This window comes from Molossus molossus, unplaced genomic scaffold, assembly GCF_014108415.1.
Source record: "Molossus molossus isolate mMolMol1 unplaced genomic scaffold, mMolMol1.p scaffold_m16_p_16, whole genome shotgun sequence".
NCBI lineage: Eukaryota > Metazoa > Chordata > Mammalia > Chiroptera > Molossidae > Molossus > Molossus molossus.
In genome coordinates, this window is record NW_023425351.1 from 36,055,102 (window position 1) to 36,075,705 (window position 20,604).

Consider the following 20,604-nt stretch of genomic DNA (forward strand, 5'->3'; position numbering starts at 1 on the left):
AATAGATAATGAGACATGGAAGTAGGGAACAGACTGACAAACCTCAGAGGGAAGAGGGCTGAGGGGGAGGGAAGAGATAAACCAAAGAACTTATATGTATACAGGCATAACCGATGGACACAAACAACAATGTGAGGAAGGCAGAAGGCGGCAGGAGTGGGGACAGGGGTGTCAATGGGGGAAGAAAAGGATGAATATCTGTAATATTTTCAACAATAAAGACATAGCCAAAAAAAATTTAAAATAGAACTACCTTATAACCCAGAAATTCCACTTCTGTGTATATACCTGAAGAAATCCAAAACATTAATTCAAAAAGATATATGTATGACCATGTTCATTGCTGCATTGTGTACAATAGCCAAGATAAGGAAACAACCCAGGTGCCTATCAATAGACAATTGGATAGGCACATATATAGAACGGAATATTACTGGGCCATAAAAGGGATGAGATCTTACCATTCGCAACAACATGGAAAGACATGTAGGGTATTATGGTAAGTGTACATAAGAACAAATACAGGAAGGACAAATACAGGAAGGACAAATACCATATGATTTCATATATATGTGAAATCTAAAAATAAATAAATAAATAAACAAATAAACTAGCAAGCAAAACAGGAAAAGACTCATAGATACAGAAAACAGACTAAAGATTGCCACATAGAAAGAGAGTGAACAGGTAAAGAGATTAAGAAGTACAAACTGGAATTTACAAAATAGTTACAGGAATATAAGTACAGCGTAGGGAATATATTCAATAATATTGTAACAACTATGTATGTTGCCAGGTGGGTACTAGGATTATCGGGGAAATCAGTTTGTAAATTATATAATTGTCTAACCACTATGCTGCACACCTGAAACTAATATAAAATAATGTTGAATGTCAAATGTAATTTAAAAATAAAAATATTAAGAAAATTTAAGAAAAAGAATGATATTTCAACTTTGAGCCATCACAGACATAATTCTTTTTGGTTCTTGACATACTAATTGTATTGGACAAGAAGGATTAGAAAACCCAAGAGAACTGTGGGTTTGAAATTTTCTCAATGGAAACAAAGCTCTTTGAGTATTTTGTTCATAGTTTAGGAAATTAGAAAAGGATGGAGTTGGTGGACAATCTAGTTAACATGCCAACTGGGACAATTTTCTCCCTTAAATAGAAGACTTCATTGTCTGATCCAATCTAATTTTAAAGGCTCTTTTTTTCTGTCCTTTCTCATAGCCCAAAAGGAAAAAGAAAATTAAAGGATGAACTATTATTTTGATGCTATACAGTGTGCAGTGAGGTTTTACACACATTATTTCATTGTATCATCAAGATAATGATTTGAGCCAGTTAGGATAAGTTTTAACCATGCTTTACAGATAAGTAAACTGAAGGCCCATAAAAATGAAACTATGTGTTCAAGATTATAGGCTAATTAATTAAGAAGCCAATAGTCAACCAAAGGTTCTGTTGCCCTTCCTCCATGACTGCCAAATTAGCTCAAGCAAGCTAGCCTTATTATCTTCTGTAGCAGTGGCTTTCAGTAAAATTGGGGCGCTTGCTCTCCAAGGAAAATTGTACGATGTCTGAAAACATTTTTGGTTGTCACAACTTGTGTGTGCATTGGAGGGTGCTATTGGCATTTAGTGGGTAGAGGTCAAGGATGCTGCTAAACATCCTACAATGCACAGCTCCCACAACTATTATTTGATTCAAAATGTGATGTGCCATTATTGAGAAATTCTGGTCTATAAACATGAGATGAAAGAGAAGGAAAATAGAGGTAAACAACTCTGTAAATAAAATACTTTATGCATACGATATCTTTAGTTTGATTGCAAAGTGTTGATACTGACTCTGCAAAACAATAGAAATGAAGGTAGAAGATAACTAAAAGCAAGCAAACTGAGCCAGAAAATACAGCAAACAGTTCTTAAGAAAAAAAAAATCCTGGAGGTTAAAAAAGGGGCGGGGGGTGAGAGGAGTATAAAGATAATGTCTGGATGAAAGATCAAGGAAGATCCTAAAGCACACAGCAGGTGAAAATAATTCAACACTTGCGCAGAAATAAAGAACAGAAATGATGCAACTCACTGGACATCTAGAAAAGTATATCAAATGTCATGAGAATGGAGAAGCTTGATAAAGTCCTGGAATGGTCCACTAACAGGAAATACTATTATATGAACCGATCTGAGAAATGCATAGAAGGAATGGAAAGAAACTCTAGGAAATACTCTAATGCAAGATATAGAATTAGTGTTTCAGATGCCCATAGCTTGGGAAATAGAGAAAGAGAAAGAAATGAATAGTTAACTGGATTACCAATAAAGTTAAGGGTAGAAAATCAACCAAAATAAGAATTTAAACTCAACTGAGTGTTCTTGGAGTGGGAGTTAATCTTTCTCTTTCTAAAATTTTCATATATCATGTATTATAATAAATTTAGTTACAAGAGTATATTTTATCCTTTCAGTCATTTTAATAGACCGTCCAAGGTTGGGATATACAAACTTATTAGGAAATTAAAATTAACCAGGTGAAATTAAAGTATTGTGTTAGTCTGTGTGTGTGAAAGAAGACATCCAGGTTTACCGAAAAGATTTTCACCAGTGTGCAACCTTAGCTAAACCTTCTTGCCTTTTACCCATCTGGCTGAAAAGTACGAGAAAACACTGACCAAGGAGGAGCAGTTTAGGAGTCAGACAACCTGAGAAGAGAGCACGAAGCCCATCTTTAGCTCCTACTGGTTTATGTATTGCAAAAATGCCCAGTCTCTTCAAACATTGGTGTCCTATTTGGTAAACTAGGAATAATAACATCCATCTCCAGGGTGATATTAAAAATTTTTTGCAACTAGTATAGCATGGATCCTGATCAAATGGAATGAGTTCACTGACCAGGCAGATTGAACATTGGCTGTAAATAACAAATGTGGCCAGACCAGTCACTGACCATCAGCCTGGCATTGCTCATGAAATTCTGGGGAGAATCATACGATTTTGTTTATTTATTCATTTATTTGTTACACATGTACTAGGCTCCAGATGCTAAATTGTGCACTGAGAATAAAGAGACGGGTAAAACACAATTTCATGTCTTTGAAAGACTCAAAATCTGTTGAGAGAATTAAACATATAAATTAATAATTTAATTGCATAAGTATAAGGTATTATCAACACTGAGCTTTATTGAATTATCACTTGCTTGTGGGTTTCACTTAAACATAAGTCTCTAGCCTGAACCTTCCCTTGGAGTCTATTCCTGCACTTACAGCTGTCTGCTGAACATCTGGCTAGCTGCAGGTACCTCAAACAAAGTAATATCGAGAACCAAATTTACAACTTTCTTTGCAAAACTAGTTTTCTCTACCTTGTATTTTCAAATGATGCTGTTATTTGCCTTTGTTTCCAGGCCTAAAGGTGTGAAGTCATCGTTCTGTCTTTCCTGTCATTCAGGTCTCATATCTGATCTCCTGCCAATCCTGTTACACGTCCCCTTCTGATTCCCCCCTTCCCCTCTCAGGCCCGCACTCATTCACACCGTGCTAGCTCCTGCCTGGCCTCCACTCCAGCCTCTTAGCTTCTGCTCCTACTGCATATATTTCCAATTCCTAACTTATGTTTCAACTACCAGTGTCTGCACTTTATTCTTTCAGACTTCATATTGCCATGTTCTGTTTCTATGTATTAGTACTTAGAAATTAACTTGTTTATGTATTTTCCTACATGGTTATGAGTCTCCTTGTCCTCCCTTTACTCCTGACCCACTCTATCCGCAACAATACAGCAAAAATCGGCATATAACCAACATTCAGTTAATATGTGTTGAATGGATGGACAAATTAACGAATGCGTGACCCGTCATGTCTGCTCTTCCCAACTCCTCAAGACACAATCGCCAAAATTCCCGTACGATTTTAACTGTTTGTTTTTTGGAGTCCATCTCTGGATTCTCAGTTTAATGCCTTTATCATTTCACCAATCACTGCTTCTAAGAGCCATCAAGAACCACACTAAAATATCAATGGAACACATATTTCTCCCTATAACTAAAAATTATTATTTTGCTTGACCATGATTTTTTTCTACCTATATCACCTCAATATTGCTGCTTAAACAAAACTCTGTGACTTTTAAAAATATATACCTTCGACATTGTAAAAAAAAACACACCTTAGAATTAATCCATTAGCACAATTTAACAAAACTCATTTTCTTCTGCACCTACATAAAAGTAAATTAAAGAATGCAGATTAAAACTGAAAGTATGTAAACCCTGCTGTTTCTCATTTGCTAATGTAATCAAGGCTGCAGGAGGAAGTTTCTGCCTCCATTAGCCTATGTTTTCATTTTCTACTTCTCTCTTATTCTTTCAGTTCTTATTTTTTATACCACACACCTGAGTCTTTGACACCTTTTGGGGATAAAAATAAATTTTATTCAAGCATAAGCTATTCAAAACACTGCGTTAATTGTAGTACAGTAACAGAGAATCATTGTAAAGGCATACAGAGTAACTTGTTTTATTTCTATTAACACTTTTCCTAAATTTAAAAAAAAATGCATGTTCATTTTTAGCGAATTTGGAGCCTACAGACAGGGAAACACACCAGACAGTACATAACTAAGTGCTGGATTTGTGGTGCGGACGATGAATAGTTCAGCAATGCTCTAATGACTGCATTCTTGATGAATCACATATGAGTTGGTGCCACGAAGTTCAGAAGGAGGAGAAACCTGACCTGTATTATTTCAAAGGGGACACTTCTGTCCTCAGAAATCTTCCTCATTTACCTACATTTTAATCACATTTCAAAAGGATTCCCTATTTAGCTCCTGTTACCACTCTTCACTTTTCCATAGCTTTTGACTCATTGCAAAACAAAATTGCTCTTTATTACAGAACTAGATACAAGAAATGCTGTCATAGCTTAGCAGACCTATTTGGGGAATATTTGTCAGCAAAGGCAGGAATACCGTGAGCCATTTTTGCTGAAAGTGATTTAGCAAGCATTATTCAGGAGATAGCCATAAGATATCTCTCCCCCTCTCAAAGGGTTCTTCTTATGGGTGCTCTAGTGTATGTGGCCATTTAAAACTATTGATTTATTGCCTAGTGGTACTGGAAATATGGATGTTAAAATCAGGATTGAGTTGTGAATTTTAGTTGAAAATGTATTCTGTGGATTCATAACTGTTTAATTAAATAGAAGTCATATACTCTTAGACGAGACACTTTTTCAGCTTTGCCTATCAAAACAAGAATATAAAACAAAGATGTCTGCTTGTAAAGATGAAAGGCAGCGTAATATAACAAGCCTGTAGCTACTGATCACCCTCAAGCTCCAAAACGCCACAGATAATTTGATGTACCCAGATGAGTAACTATTGTTTGAGTTCCACTTTTACCTCAGCCGGGAATTGTCTTAGCACTTCCTGATGTATCTAAATAATGAGGTTGTTGCCCCTGTGAAATAATCATCACACAACCCACCACCACCCATGGGATGCTCGATGCAGCAGATGTTTCAACTCTTTTCTACTGGTGGGCTCTGTCTTCCTCCTTAGACTATTTGCTGCTTTTTCTCTTCAATGCAAACATGTTATTTAATCAAATGAAGACTAACTTGGCAAACAGCATAAAATTCATCTGCACCTTCTTCAAACGAACACTGAATACAAATTTTCTCATCATCAATTTTCTGTTTGAAATATGGTATGAGTATAAAATAGTTATATTCACGGGCACCAAAGCTTCTCTGCTAAAGGATAAAAGGATATAAAAAACCGATGGAAGCACCCATGAGTCAAATATCCTTATTTGGGAAAAAAAATCAACAAATAATAATTTTTTTTTTCTTTCTCACACTGAGAAACTGGCAATTTAGTTAAACATAAAGTGATATAAAAATTTTCCTTTTGGTCGTATAAAAATTTCCACATACAAAATGCTTATGTAAATTGGGACATTTTTGGACTCCAGGACATGGTCAACTTCATTGTAAACTTAATTTTCACATGTATGCACATAAAAATAGTGATCTTTCATGTTTATAATAATGACTTCTACTATAATTATAATATATATGTGCAGTAGAATCTGTTAGTTTCTGAAAATCAATTCATAATAATTTCTGAAATCAACTCATAATAATGCATCAAAGATTTATATAATAGTTCTGAATATTAAGAATCTGGGTTAGCTTTCTCATCCTCTATTATAACCTTCCTCTAAATGGAGAATTTTGGAAAGTTTAAAACTATATATGCTGCCTCACAACCATGATTCTGGTTTCAAATCAGAAGTATACTCAATAAGAGATTTGGAAGGTAGACGTCTGAAGAGGGCTACCTTCTGTTACTTCTCTAGCTCTGGTCCCTGGACCAGCAACATGGGATCTTTGTAGAAGTACAAATTCTTGTTGTTGTTAATCCTCACCCAAGGATATTTTTTTCCACTGATCTTTAGAGAGAGTGGAAAGGGTGAAGGGAGTGGGAAAAAGACAAAGAGAGAAATAAATATGGATGTGAGAGAGACACATTAATTAGTTGCCTCCTGCACGAGCACTCACTGGGCTGGGGATCACACCTGCAACTCAGGTACGTGCCCTTGACCTGGAATCGAATCTGCTACCCTTTGGTGGATGGGTCGACACTGTAACCACTGAGCCACACCAGCCAGGACTAGAAGTATAAATTCTTAAACCCACTCCCAATCTACTAAATCAGAAATTGTTGAGGTTGATCCATCAATCTATGCTTTAACAAGATCTCTGTGTAGTTCTGATGCATGTTGAGGTTTGAAAACCACTGCAAGGTTGTTGGCAGCTGATTAACAAGCTGGTAGACACTTAAGCCTTCTTTGAAAACAGTCCATTTTCCAACTTCCTGGATGTTGAGAAGCAGTGACAGCAGTGACATTTTCTTGATCTGACTTCTTAACTGAACAGATGGGTATCCCTCTCTGGTTTTTCCGGATGTGAGAGGCAGTTATACATCTCACATTGGTGTCTTGTGTTCAATAGAATTCTAGAGGTCACCTCCAAACTACAGCTGCCCTAATAAATTGCCTGTACTGTTCTTGAAGTCATTTGAGGGGGACCATCCTAGAACTTGCTTCTTCTGTCCTCCCTGTAATCTCATGAGCATCTGCCTATATTAAATATTTTCTGCTTAAAATATCTAAGATGGGATCGGTTTCCTACACTGAACTATGATTGAGGCATTCACTGGGGCAGTTTTGAAACATGGCCCCAAAATTCTTTGAATGTGTTTTTGTTGACAAGAGACATCTATGTGCTCTCTCCTTGAATTTGGGCTCTGCCATTGCTTGACCAATCACATACAACAGAGGGGACATGGTGCCAAGGTTTTAAAAATTGGCAGCTTCCAACGTCCTTTCTCTGAGGAAGCCAGGCAATAGTCAGCACTGACTTACCAACCATATAAGTGAGCCATCGTAGGTGTGAACTCTCCAGCCCCAGGCAAGCTGCCTCAGCTTATGATGCATAGAGAGATGAACCTTTGCTGCTCAGTGCTGCCCCCCAAAACTGTTCAATTTATAGCAAACGTTATCTTGTCATTTTAAGAAGTCTGTTATCAATTTCTTGATTTGCCTTTCTAGTATGCCTAAGTCCACAGTTTTGTAATGTACATCACACTAAAGGTAAAACAAATTAAATATGAACATTGATCCTTTTTAGTTGGATAAAGACATCAGAAGACCCGTCTGTTGTGTTAAGCCACTAGGTTTTGTCGTGATCTGTTATGTGGCAATAGATATTTGGAGCAATCTCTAAGCCATAATATTTGTAAAATAAGAACAAAGGTGTCAAGTACAGGCCCAAGTACTGTCACAGTTTGGATTTCTGTAAAGTAGACCCAGATGTGAGGTGGCTGAGGTACGACATTAAGAACAGATAGGAAGGAATTTTGAAAACAAGAGGACCTTTCATGGCTTTCACATCACAAAGTTAGTTCTAATATTTTCCCAGTTTAAGTCTGGTTTTGTAAAAGTATCATATGGTATGCCATGGAAGCACCTATGTAGAGAATGTATAACTTTCTTCCCCTCTTTCAGCTTAAGTGTTGATGTCTATTACAAACCTCTGGAATCAGGAATAATAAAAGGCAAATCAAGAAATGTCAGCTTCTTAGCCAACAAGGTGGCATTTTCTGTAACCTGATTCACTTCACTGCAGTAAGTCCTATAATGTCAGAGCTTCCCCTGGTAGGTTCTTCTTTGTAGACAACCATCTCAAATATTTTCCAGAAGGCATAATTATCCTCTTTTCCAGATGAAGAAATAGAAGTGTAGGAAAGTTAGGTAACTCTAACAACGTCCTGTATTTAACAAGTGAATGAAATAATTAAGTACCCTGTCCTGGCCCCTCTGAACACTAAGAAATATTCAATTAGACAGAACAAGTGAAGTGAAGCAGAGACATGACTATTCTTATTGTAACTATAGACTTTCTTGGCATGATCAGGCAAATGATATACTTCAAGATAATAATTTAAAAAAATTATTTATACTTTTTTATACTTTTAAGTATTATTATCTTATATAGCTCACATATATTTTCTTTGATCTTCATGAAAACTTTATGAGATGAACAGGGCAAGGACTAGGTTTCATGTATTTTATTGTAGTTTAGAATAATAAGACTCAGAATATATAAACGATTTGTCCAAATCAATGTTTGACCTGAGTTATCTATTTTGATTATAAACATGGAGCAAATTTTGTGGGTAATTTCTAATTTTCCCTCATTAAGGCATAACAAATAGGTCATTTTAGTACCCTTTATTAATAATTAATTGTTCTATATTTTAATGACCTTTCCCTTTGGAAGTTTCTGTTTAATTCTGTATTTATATCTTTATTTACTGAAGTTAAGGATGAAGTGTAGTAAGTTTCAACTCTTCAATTTTTTTTAATTAAAAAAAAAATCATAGAACCATGGAAATGTGAGACTTGGAAAGACCTTCAGGAAATTTTTTCAAGTGTTCCTTTTCACAAACAAAAAAACTAAGGCTTAGAGAAGTAAAGTGACTTTTCAAAGATCATGGTTAGATTATGTAGAGTGGGATCTAGGACCCATGCTTTCTGAACTGTTTCCCTCAAGAAAATACATTGATAAGCTCTCTTCTTTAAGTGTGTGTACAATAATGCCTGTTGCAGTGTGGGGCCTTGAATGTTTATTAAATAAATAAACAGTATCAGAACTGACTATTTTTGTTTCTATGATAAGCCACTTGAAGGCAAGGTTTATGTTTGATTTAATTTGTATTTCCTACAGTACCTAGGGTGGATTTTAAGCTTCAATCACATCCCCAAACGACTGGTTGAGCTTGGTTTGGCAAGGAGGATGGCAGCATCCGAAGGCACCTTTCTGTACAATAGGAAGCCATTTTCTCTCTTCCTTCCCTCAAGAAATTTGCATTTTAATGTATGCTCTCTCCAGAAGCAAGCTCAGTTGTCACAAAATACCAACAACTAAGGTTTGTATGTCTCCTTCCAAAGTGCTTTTGCACACATGCTTTTATTTGATTCCATCACAGTCACATGAAGGTTTGCACGTGAAGGGAACATGTTCTATAAAAATTAATGGATTTATGCAAAGATATACAGGGAACACATGGAAAGCAGGGGATTTAAACCTAGGCTTTGTGTTCTAGAAGTTATGCTCTTTTTAGGTCCTGCCTTAAACCAAGGGACTACGAAGATCATTCAGTTAGGACAATGGATCAAGACATAAAAAGTCATGTTTGAAAAATAGTTTTACCAAACATATTCTGTCACCTTCAATGTTTCTAATATGTTTATGGAAAAATCCCACTTAAGACAATCCTAGGAGGAAAAAGAAAGGTGTGCATGGATAGATACTTTCCCCCTTTATGTAGTAAATACCACCCTTTGTTTCTAAACACTATAGTTCAAGATGAAAAATTCTAAATCCCCTTAAGTGCCCTAACATTTCAAACTATTTTATTATCAAATAGAGATATTTGAATGAATTTAAAAAAGGAGATATACTTTATGTAGGTATTGGATTTTTAGCTAATAAAAATGTGAGAATACTAGTTCACCGTGAATATTGCTTTCATTTCTTCCAGAGAATAAATAGCTCTGTGTTCATGTTCTATCTATTATGCTATTATCACTTTATTTGTAATACATAATAAAACCCAAAGAGACATCTCTTTTGTTCACAGTGTGACTCTGCAAAAGAGAACATATCTGCTGGCCAGTCTGATATTCCAATAGAGAAGGGCTGTCATTACAATCTTGCATACTATCAAGTAAGAAAGCAGACTTATATTGCAATTACTTTCCGATTAGCTGCTGCCCATTGCTCCTGACAGGTATAAATTAGATCTCGGTAGGTTGCCTACAGATTAATGAGTTCCAAAATTGGCATTCAATTGTTTGGGAGTGGAAGTCAGAAAAGGGAGGTAAAAGCAAAATCTTTATACACCTGTGATTACAGGATATTTTCTTTCATTTCATATTTTTCTTTCTTCCGTAGTGTGGCTTGGGTGATAAGTGACACTTCTGTCTGAGGATTCCTTTCCACGCAGCAGAAACTTGCAGCTGAGGCAAGGCCAGAATTAATAATTTGCGTGAGCAAACACACAGCTGCTGTTTGTGGAGAGAGATTCTATTAACGAACAGTGAATTCTCATAATTAGCTGAACGGTTTCTGCAGCTGCCCGCCTGACCCCCAGACTACCCAAATTGTGGGTGGTGTTCGGCTTCAAAATCAATCTTACCTAATTACTATAAGCATGTTCCTCCAGTTCTAATGACTGCAAAAAATTAGACATTTCTTACTCATTTAAATACTCTTATTAGATTTTCTTTTGTACCTAAATTCATATTTGTCTATTAGCATTTCCAAGAGTGTACAGGTGTAGCTACAAATCAGACACAGAGAAGTATAATTTGTGTTTCTGCAAGCATGGGCCCATAAATATCTGCTCTATAAACAAGAGCAGAATCTGAGCTCCCTGGAAGCGTCATTTCCCAAAGAGCATTTGGAGAACATTCTGACGGCTGATAATCATTCAAAGCCCTGCTTCTACTCTACCTTTAGGCCCCCTTTCACTCATCTGCCCTTCTCCTCCCTTCTCTCACCTCACTCCCCCAACTCCATTCCACTAAAACAGAGGAGACCGTGTATGCACCACAAGCCCCAACCTCATGGGAATCAGGGTTTTTATTTTTTTCTGTTTGTCATTCTGTCACCTGAGATCAAACCAACTTATTTGACATTGACTTTCTTGACAAAAGTGTGGCTAAGTGCCCCTACTCTCAATATTGCCCCCACACTGCAGAATTTATAAGACATGTCCAGTATTAGTTTGTTCGGGTAACACTACATGTTCTTTGCATATGCAAACTGGACAAAGTCTCCCTGCTAGCTTGAACGTGTTGCTAGTCTTCAGTCACAACACCTGGGCATCAGGTCTGGTTTGCTGCTGCAATAGGAGCATGTGCCCATAGCCCACATGTATTTCAGCTACAAGAGTTTTCACTGAATCTGAAGAAATGCAAAGTGCGTATTTGAAGTGAAGTTCTTGCACTCAGGCAGTACATGGTTTGGGCCACATCTTCTAGTCTACACTTAGAAAACAGGATTTGAGTTTTTTCCTCCATGAACAATATTATCCAGGTCTGAGATGACCAAAGCTGGTGTGAGCACCACTAGAACTAACTTCTTGGTCAATGATAAGATCATCCAATATTGACTTAGTCATCTTTTCCTCCCCTCACCTTCTCTCTCCTCCCCTTCCTTTCTTCCTTCCTTCATCCCTGCCTTCCTTCCTTTCATTTATAAAGTGCCTATTATCTGCCAAATATTGTGCTAAGTATTAGGCTAACGTTAATGGACAGAATCAATATGTTTCCTCACCTCATGAATCTTCTACTTGAGAGGGGGAGACACACAATAAGTAAATACTTACATATATAATTACTAATTACAAGAGGCAGTACAGTGTTATTTGACAAGCCTGAGCTCTGGAATCAGACTTCATGGGTTCAAACCCTGATTCTGAAACTTACTTGCTGTTTGTGAACAAGTTATTAACTATAAAACATCTCATTCCTCAGTGTCTTTATTTTTAACATAATAAAAATATGTATAATTATATTTTTTAAATGAGAAGTAAACTAATAACTGCTTAAGACAAAACATGGCTCTGTAGATAGACCAGAGTAATATTAGGTACTTTATCATTGTCATGAAAAACAAAATAAGCTTTCATAAGAAATAAAGGGGAAGCTGTTTTAAACTGCTCAGGAAAGGTAGGACTTCTGTTGGAACTAACATGAAGCAGAGACTTCAAGTATGTGGAGGAAGGAGCTGACCATGAGGAGAGTGACATGTATTCTCTAGGTAGTGAAACCATGTAGGCAAAGGGTCTGAGGTGGGATGTATTTGATGTGTTTCAGAAACTAAAGAAAGGCCAGTGTAGCAAATGATCCCATAACAAGGTAGGCCGGAATAGTTGAAAGAAAAGATGCTCCAAAGAGTAAGCATGAGGAATATGTTTAAATATTCTTTTGAGAAATTGATGTCACAATTCCATGGTTATCATACATTCTATTAGCAGCTTTGGTGTAAAGATGAGAGACAACAGAATCTTTTAAAATGTCACTCTGAGGAAAAAAATAGATGTGGTCTGATGAAGCAGGTGGTCAAGTTATTTTTCTCTTGTTCATTAAACCCTAAGTTCATTTGTCTTCCTAGCAGCTACATAAAAATAAATTTTGTGTGATTTTTGAGGCTTTATTGAAGTCAAAAGTTGAAAATCACATCTGAAATCAGAGGGAAGGAAGAGAGGAATTTTGCGAGTCAGACCTGAAAGGTTGAAGTCGGCGGCGCATGGGCATGCTAAAAAGCAATCCTAGGCAGTGGATAAAGAAAAATTGGAATTATTTAAAGAAAAGGGGATGGGGATGCAGGTACCCAAAGGGAAGGGCTACACAGCATGGAGCCACAGGGTATTGTCAATGATGGCAGCCCCTAGGAGCTGGAGTTTCATCCTTATATGCGTCCACTGGCAGGAAGATTTGTCATCAGTGGGTTTTGGGGTGTCGGTGGCTTTGGGCAGGGGCGTGGGTCTACAGGAATGCCAATGTGTGATCAGGTGCTTCTTTGGCAATTTTAGTTCCTTAAGTGGTTTGATTACTGGTGTCTGGCATTTCTTGTCCGACGAGACCTCTTGGCCTTTGTTCTCCTATGATGGGAAGTTTACAAAATGACTGTTAGGAATTATATTGCCTTGTAAGTCCTAATCAGACCGAGGGAGCTCTGGGGTGTGAAAATAAAACTGTCCTTACACTCCACCCCCAGCGCCCCAGTCATAGGCTAGCACTCACATGGAGCCTAAACCTTCAGAGCAACCGACATACCTCGGCATAAATGGATGTGTGAGCCTACCCCACATATCTCAGTTGAGGACAAGGAATCTTATATTTTATTTGGAAGCATGAGAAATGAAGGGGCCTGGTTCTAATGATTCAGTTTGGAAACAATCAGGGGCTAACAAATGCTGATATAGAATTGCTTTGCAAGTGAAAGGCTATTGTACCCTAATTAATTAATGCATCATCCTTCCAACCTCAGGGGTTTGGAGCACCAGGTACAGTTATTTCCTGTGGCTGTATGAACAGAATAAAGTGTATTTTAAAACAGGCTGAAGCTATTCACCCACACTAGTTAAGTTAGCATTAAATATATAGGCAGTATTATGTAATGTTTTAAAGTATATGAACATTCCAAAATCATCATTCGTATTTGGTCATAAGCCAAAACTAGCTTTTTAAAGCAAAATGTAAATAACTTTTCAGTAAATAGTGACAAGATAAGTAAAACTAGTCCTGGGGCTTCCTCTGTTGGAGGTAATATAGTGTCCAAATTGCATCACTGTCTGGTTCCCTTCTACCAAGAGGGTTGGACGTGAATGAAGGTGAATGGCAATCAGGGTTATGAGTGAACCTGGGGACATTTATTCACATAGAAGAAGCCATTTGAAGGGTTTTTAATGCATTCTGCTGTACCTGGAATTTATGAGTAGGACCCCGGCTTCAGGTATGATTTTTAAAATGTGATTTCTGCATTTGCATTGGAATCAGTAGAAATATACTCAATTAAAATGCAGATTTATTGGCCCATCACTCACCACCTAAAACATAATCTGAGGGGAGCAGGAGAGACGACTGGCCCAGAAATTCCCCGTGATTTTTTATTGTTATTAAAATTTGAAGATACTGCTGAAGGTGAAAGAATTGGGTTCATAAGATTTACTCCAGAAAATGCAGGAAATTCAATCACAAATTTAAGGACAACTTTGTACATTACAGAAATTATTTTTTTATTTTTTTTAAATATTGTAGCATATATTTTTCCAAATTCAAAATTTAAACTGACCTGAGTTCATCTAGTGTTGGTGATTCATATAGAGCCACTCTTCTGGAAAAAAATAATTAAGCCATTAATAACACTAACAACACCGAAAGCTGGTGAGGATGTGGAGCAAAAGTAGCTCATTTATTGCTGGTGGGAATGCAAAGTGGTACAATGACTGTGAAAGATGATTTGATAGTTTCTTGAATAACTAATCATATTCTTACCATTGATACAGCTGTCACAAGTAAGTGAATAAGTAAATAAATTGTGGTACATCCACACAACAAAATATTATTGCATGCTAAATAAAAAATGAGCCCTGGAACCATGAAGAGACATTGAGGAATCTTAAATACTACTAAATAAAAGAAACCAATCTAAAAAGTCTACCTACTATATTAGTACAATTATATGACATTTGGGAAAAGTCAAAACTATGAAGACAGAGTAAAGATCCATGTTTTCCAGAGGTTGGGAGAAAGGAGGGATGAAGAGGAGGAACACCAAGGTTTTTTAGGGCAATGAAACTACTCTGTATGATATTAAAATGATGAATATGTCACCGTGCACTTGTCCAAACCCACAGAATGAGCAACACCAAGTGTTAACCCTAATGTAAAATATGGACACTGAATGATAATAATGTGTCAGTGTAGCTTTTTGACTACAACCAATGTACATCTTTTGAGGGATGTTGGTAATGGAGGAAGTATGCTTGTGTGGGGCTGCTGGGTGTATATGGGAAATCTCTGTGTCATTTACTCTATTTTGCTGTGAAACCAAACTGGTCTATGAAATAATGGTAAATAAAAAAGGTACATTTTAAATCATTGAGCTATTCATAAACCGTTATTAGATCTTTGCTACTTGAGACTCCTTATTAAGTGATGACCAATGCCACAGGCTCTCTATTGCCCGCCCTTAGTACCATATCTTGCACCAAGTGGTGTTCAGCAATTATTGGCTAAATTGCTACTGTGTGTTCAAATATGTTATTCTTCAACATCTGAATTAGAAATTGGATATTCCATTGCTTCATCTCTTTTTTAACTTGGAAGAGAATTGTGTAAGCTGGTTTTCTTCCTTTCAATTTCTTATCAAGTCATTTGTCCTTATCGTCAATTTCTCTGTTTTAAATTAACGATGATAATAACTTTAAAATGTGCTGAGAGCAAGAAATAAAATAATTTTTGTAAATGTGTTTGGCTGGACACATATGTATCATATATATAGTTAAACTTTGTAGATAGTTGGTAGTCGATTTCATCACAAATACCAGCAAGCAACAGTTCAAAGCAACAGTATGTGTTCATAATACTTAACTATTTTCCCAATATATTAACTGGTTGGCATAAATTTTTGTAAGATGGTTCAGGCTTTCCATACCTAAAATTGAGGTATATTGTGAAATCTCTAAGATTTCTTCTACAAAATATTTAACTATTTAAAAAGAGTAAAAAGTTTATAAAAGATACGAACCCTCTCTTCCCAGGAAATACATGTGTATGTTTTAGGTAGCTCACTATGCAGGCATACCTAATTTTATTGTTTCACAAATACTGCATTTTTCCAAATGAAAAGTCTATGTCAACCCTGTCCCAGAACAAATCTATCGGTGCCATTTTACTAACAGCATTTGCTCATTTTGTGTCCGAGTGTTATAGTTTGCCGATTCCAAGCTAGTTTAAACTTTTTTCATTATTACTATATTTGTATGGTGATTTGTGATCAGTTATCTTTGATGTTAGTGTTTTAATTATTTGGGGGGTTCCATGAAACACACGAACATAAAATGGCAAACAATCAATAAATGTGTGTGTTCTGACTGCTCCACCGACTGACCATTCCTCGGTCTCTCCCCCTCACCTCAAACCTCCCTCTTCTCTGAGACACAACAGTATTGAAATTATTTCAATTAATAATCCTATAGGGGCCACTAAGTGTCCGAATGAAAGGAAGAGTCACACACCTCTCAATTTAAACCAGAAATGATTAAGCTTGGTGAGGAAGATATGTCGAAGGCTAAGACAGGTCCAAAACTAGGCCTATTAAGCCAGTTAGCCAAGTTGTAAATGCAAAAGGATAATTATTTTTAAAAAAATTAAAAGTTCTACTTTACTGAAGACACAAATGGTAAGAAAGTGAAACCACCTTGCTTGTTGATAAGGAGGAAGTTTTAGTGGTCTGTACAGAAGAGCACACCAGCCACATTTCCTTAAGCCTAAACCTAATCCCGAGCAAGGCCCTAAATCTCTTCAATCTTCTGAAGGCTGAGAGAAGTGAGGCAGCTGCAGAAGAATAGTTTACAGGAAAGGAGTCCTCCTCATAACATAAAAGTGCAAGGTGATGTGGAATCTAAAGAACAAAATAAACAAAAATAATAGAAACAGACTCACATACAGAGAACAGACTGGCAGTTGTCAGAGGGGAGGGGTTTGGGGGGCTGGGTGAAGAAGGTAAAGGGATTAAGAAGTAAAAATTGGTAGTTACAGAATAGTCGCAGAGGTGTAAATTACAGCATAGGGAATCCAGTCAGTAATGGTGTAATAACTATGTATGGGGCCAGGTGGATATTAGAAACATCAAGGGGGATACTCTGTAAAGTACATGCTTTTCTAACCACTGTGCTGTACATACATCTGAAACGAATGCAGAATGATATTTAATGTAAACTGAAAAATAAAAGTGCAAGTTAAAGCAGGAAGTGTTGATGTAGGAGCTACAGCAAGTTATCTAGAAGACCTAGCTAAGGTAATTAATAAAAGTAACTATACTAAACAATAGATTTTCAAGGTAGAGGAAACAGCCTTCTCTTAAAAGAAGATGCCATCTAGGACTTATATTCCTAGACAGAAGTCAATGCCCGGCTTTAAGACTTCCTCAAAAGAGGGGCTGACTCTCTTTTTAAGGGCTATAGCAGCTGGTAACTTTAAGTTGAAGCCAATGTTCATTTACTCTTCCAGGAACCCTAGGTACCTTCAGAAATATGCCAGATCTACTTTACTTGTGCTCTGCACATGGAACAACAAAGACTGATGGCCGCAAATCTGTTTAAGCATGATTTGCTGAATAATTTCAGCAAACTGTTGAGATCTACTGCTCAGAAAAAGAGATCCCTTTAAAAACATTACTGCTTATTAACAATGCAGTGGTCACCTAAGATCTCTGATGGAGAGGGACAAGATTAATGTTATTTTTATGCTTTGCAAACATTAACAACTATTCTGCAGCCCATAAGTCAAGGAGTAATTTCAAATTTCCAATCTTACTATTTAAGAAATATATTTTGTAAGGCTATAGCTGCCAAAGATAGTGATTCTTCTAATGGATCGGGGCAAAGTAAGTTGAAAACCTCATGGAAAGGAGTTACCATTCTAGATACCATTAAGGACATTTGGATTTCATAGAAAGAGGTCAAAATATCAACATTAACAGGAGTTTAGAAGTTGATTCCAACCTTCATGGATGACTTCTCAGGGTTCTTCTCAGGGTTCAAGACTTCAGGGGAGGAAGAAACTACAGATGTGGTGGAAATAGCAAGAGAACTAGAATTATAGGTGGAGCTTGAACATGTCACCAGACTACTGCAATTTCATGACTAAATTTTAACAAATGAGGAATTACTTCTCATGAATCAGCAAAGTAAGTGATTTTTTAAAAGGAATTCACTCTTGGTGAAGATGTTGAAATGACAACAAAGAGTTTAGACTATTATATAAACCTAGTTGAAAAAGCAATAGCAGGGTTCAAGACTCCAATTTTAAAAGAAGTTCTACCATGAATAAAATGCTATCAAACACTATTGCATGCTACAGAGAAGTCATTCATGAGGAAAAGTCAACTGAAGCAGCAAACTTCATTGCTGTCTTAGTTTAAGAAATTGCCACAGCCACCCGACCTTCAGCTGCTACCACTTTGATCAGTCAGAAGTCATCAACATCGAGGCAAGACCCTCCTCCAACAAAAAGTCTATGACTCTCTGAAGGCTCAGACAATGGTTAACTTTTTTAAGCAATAAAATAATTTTTAATTAAGGTATGTACATTATTCTTGAAGACATAATGCTATTGCATTTGGTTAGATTATGTGTAGTATAAACAGAAATTTTATATGCACTAGGGAGCAAAAAATTTGTGTGACTTGCTTTATTGCAACATTCACTTTACTGTGGAGATCTGAAACAGAACACACATAAGCTCTAAGGTATGCCTATAGGTTCTATCTGTATGTCCTTTTTCTGTTCTGTTCCATTGACCTATGTGTCTGTTTTTGTGCCAATACCATGCTGTTTTGATTGCTGTAGCCTTGAAGTATAGTATGATATCTGGTAGTGTAATACCTCTGACCTGTTTTTTTTCCCCAAGATTGCTGTGGCTATCAGGGTCATTTGTGGGTCCATTTTTGCAGGCTGCTGTGCAAGTGCTTATCAAATGAAGCAGAGTTTTCCTCAGCAGGGTTTGGAGCCTGTCAATATTTCCCTGTGGATATACTGCTTGTGAAGCTTATTGGATCCTGCCCTGTTGTTGTCTGAAGCTATCCACTGGGTTTATTGATTTCGGGCCTCTTTGGAGGGTCTCTGGTGCAGGCCAATGTCAGAAGCTGTTTGTGACTGACCCTGAGTACCCTGCTTGGAGCTGTCAGAAATCCACAGCATATGGCTCCCTCTGCTGGGGCTGAGAGTGTGTGGAAAGCACCAACCTGCACAGCAAGATCTGTTTTTACTAGCCATGGGCTCAGGAGCTGGTGAGGCAAAACCTCAAAACACCCAGAGATCTGCTTCTGCCTACAGACTGACTGTTAGTCTTTGTCACTTAATGAGGTTCATGCTGTAGTCTTCAGCAGGGTATAAACTCCACAGGGTGGGGCGAGATGGTTTCCAAAGGTTGTGGCTATTGCTTATTCCTGACTAAAACTGCTCTGATGGTAAAGCTCCGCTTGAGGAAGATAGCTTCTGCAGAATCAGGGAATGACTCAGCACACGGATCCTGGCGGCTCTCTTCTCAGCTCTCTCCCCAGAGCTTTCAACCCCGGACTCTCCTCATACAGCTCTAGCCCATTTTGCCCTCCACCTGCCAGAGCCCAAGGTGAGTAGATGCAAACAAAATTTAGTGCATTGGTCCTTTAAGAGAGTGCCTGTGTTTCTAGCTATCTCTCCCTGCTGTACAGAACCTCTTGTGCTTTTCACAGCCAGATGTTACGTGAGACCTTTCTCAGTTCTCTTACTTTGGGCTGGAGCCCAGCTTGGGGTTTAAACTCTAGAATTCTCATGGGGAACCCTCCTTAGCTGGGATATCTCTCCAGTACTTTAGCTGCTGCCTATCAGATCCCAGCCAGCCCTCAAATGTCTCTGCACTTCCTACCAGTCTTGATGTGGGGTTCTCTTTATATCCTTGGTTATAAAGGTTCTCTCTGCTTAGTCTCCAGTTGGTTATTCAGGGTTATTTTTTTCTATTTTAGTTGTAATTCCAGTTTGTTCTTGGGAGAAGGTCAGTGTAGCTTCCACTTAATCTGCCATCTTCTTTGAATTTCTGTTTCTAATTTTGAATGAAATATTCTGGTTTTTAAATTTTTTACTCTTGAGATATGGCTAGGGAAAAGACCCAATAAGGATAATGACTATCCAATGAATGTTGGCTTGAGTCCATTCGAAACAAAGGGTAGGGACACAACTATTTGTTTGTTTTTGTCATCTGAGAAGAAAAGTTTTGATGATCATTATCTTTCCCAGAATTTTCTTATACAAAGAAAGGGGCATCATCTACTTCTGGATGGGCAAGGACAACTTTTCTAGGCATTAGCTTCTGTAAATTGGGGAAAGAAACATTTCCTTCATTTTTTTAAACTTTTCCTGTTAACCAAAGCACCAGAATGTTTTTACTTATCATATTTGAGGCTGAGTTCCACATGTTTTAGGAATCCATTAGGAAATCCAGTGTGAGGATATATTATTCACAGTAAAAATATCTATAAGCAAGCATCTACTCATTAACATAAGAGTAATATGTTGGGGAACCTATATCCAAATTGTTTCATTTGCTTAGCAGATTTGTACATTGAGTAGATATACATGCATGAAAATAAGTTATCTGTAAGTTCCACGGCAAGAAAAAGAACCTGTTTTCTTGACCATGAGAAGATGGATGCTAACCTTTTTGTGAACATTGATTTAAGTTTTAGGTAAG